We start from the raw sequence: 2,785 nt of genomic DNA on the forward strand, positions 1-2,785 counted from the left end.
GAGTATTGAACAATACAATCTTCTAATTTTCTGATTAATGACAAAGCTTCCTGAAAACATTAATTATACTGGAAGAATTTAGAAAGTCATTTTCTGAGTAAACCTTTCTTAAAAATTAATTTTGTAATAAATGGCAGACTGAAACAAAATAAAAAAAAGAAAAAGAAAAGGATACTTCCCTGATAAAGAACAACTGAAGAAATTCATGAGCACCCAACCAGCCTTACAAAGTTTGCTGAAATATATTCAGAAAGAGATTTTTATTTTCTATTTTTTTACGATTCTTAATAAACTTTATTTTCCAGTTGTTATACAAGTATCAAGGCTGGCTACATAGTCACTGGGGGAACCTGTATCCTCCTTTGAACATCATATTTGTTCCAAACAATTGATCTTTTTTCCCCATAATTTTATTGAGAAATAAATAGTAATGAGACAGTTTCAAATTGAATTGGTAGAACAGTTTCAATAATTAACACATTGCATACTGACTTCCTAGTGGTTATTTGTTGTACAAGATGCAGACATGATATCCTATTTACAAACACTATTAGAACAAACGCTTCTTTTCCTTGAATTAAGAGAATGTAGGAGAGATTTTTTAAAAGACCACAATTCCAATAATAGCAGTAGAAAGGGACCACTAAGCAAGGCAAGTAATTAAATAGACAGGAAAATTAGGGAACCAAGAGCAGGCAAATAACATGACAAATATAAGCCAATAAATACAAATTATAACCATTAGTGTAAATGACCTCAATTGACCAAACAAAAGAAACAGACTAGCAGAGTGGATCAAGAACCAAAATCTATGCTGGGTGTGGTGGCACACACTTGGAATCCCAGCACTTAGAAGAAGAGCTTGAGGCAAAAGGATCGTTGTGAGTTTGAGGCCAGCCTGGGTTACAAAAATCATTGTGAGCTCAAGGCCAGCATGAACTGCATAGCAAAGCCCATGCTCAAAAAAGACAGACACACAGACAGACAGACACACAGAAAATCCAGCAATATGCTCAACCAAGAAACAAATTTAACTTAAAATGAAATTCATACATTGAAAGTCAAAGCATAAAAAACAATACTCCATGCAACAGAAACCCAGAAGAAAGCACAGATAGCTATTCTGCTTGCATAAAATGTAAACTTTGAACCAAGAATGATCAGAAGAGAAAAGAAGGTCACTATATACTTTTTTAAAAAGAGAGCACAAATTAGAATTAAAACAGAAAAAATTGCAAGCAATACAAATTTTGAGTTAACAAAGCAATATGAATTTCACAATACTTGCAATACAATGTTACCTTCCAACCAGTTATTCCTATTACCAGATATATGCATGTAAAATTGGAAGAAAAAAGGAAAAAGAAAAAAACCTATATAAAATTAATACTAGGGCCATGCTTGGAATCCCTGTCTTTCTGGTCTTCTAAAAGGGTACTACTTCTAATATCATATCAATTGTGGATATACTCTCTCTCAAGCAAATGTTTGTTTTTTTAAAAAAGATAATAAATGAAAACAAGAGACAAGAAAAAATGTCATAGGACTGTCCTGCTACAATGTTGTATATGGTTAGATTTCTAAATTTTTGTGTAAAAATCTATATTTGTTTATTTTTAATTTATTATTATTTTTAAATTTTTTTTCATATTCTGTATGCATTTAAAGTTTAGCATATCAACGATTGATAGACAATACCTGTTCCATGTTATGTCTAAGGCATTTGATATTCAGATAGATTCTGATGTTAAGCTCAACAGCCTATGCTTCAGCATAATAATATTAAGCTTCTCTTCTGGAGGGGTTAACAACTTCAGTTTGCAGACCAAAAAATTAAAGAAAAAGAAGGGCTACAAGGACAGTCAATATTTTCGCCCAAGCCCCTCAAGGTGAGTGAAGACACAGGACGTAGGAGAAACTATACTGTAACATCCTATAGCTCAGTTGCATTCAAATTTTCTGATCAAGGAGATTATGGAGCCACAGAGGAAAGTGATCGATGATGTAGAGTGTGCCTAAGGAGAGCCACATGGAGAGAAAACATTCTCTCAGGCTTTCACAGAGAGCACATTGGCCAAGCAATGGCCGTGACTCATCCACATGGCTGACACTGACAAAGCTTCTACAATCTGAGGTACAAGATCTCAGGATAAATCCTGAGGGCATTTCACTGACATTATCAGACCCAAAAGCTACAACTCTTGTTGCATAAGTCCTGCTTTACCGTGGTCTTAATCATCCAGTAGAAAAGTATAAAAATGAAGTATAAGAAGTACAGCAATGCTGTTATGTTGAGCTGTGGGGGACTCAGGTCAACAATTTCTGACATTGCCAGGAAAGCAGAAGACCCAATCCTATTATGGGCTACTGGACTCTTTTCGAATGTTTTGCTGAGTTTACACACCTATAATATTCAAATAACGGAACTTAACAAAAAAAGGGGATACAGATTAATGTCCATTTTGTATCTGTGTATTCGAAGTGGTTAGGATGGATATATAGTTACATTCTCTTAATGAATAGAATGATCTGTTCTAATGGTGTTTGTAAATATGATATAAAGTCCACATCTTGTACAGCAATTAACCACTAAGAAGAATGTATGCAGTGTGTTAATTATTGAAACTGTCCTACTGATTTGATTTGAAACTGTCTCATTGCTATTTGTTTATCAATAAAATTCTGGCAAAAAAATTTTAAAAAAAAGAATATTTTGCTGAGTTTACACACCTATAATATTCAAATAACGGAGCTTAAGAAAAAAAGGGGATACAGATGAATGTCC

Source organism: Octodon degus, unplaced genomic scaffold (genome assembly GCF_000260255.1).
Source record: "Octodon degus isolate 3935 unplaced genomic scaffold, OctDeg1.0 scaffold00063, whole genome shotgun sequence".
Taxonomy (NCBI): domain Eukaryota; kingdom Metazoa; phylum Chordata; class Mammalia; order Rodentia; family Octodontidae; genus Octodon; species Octodon degus.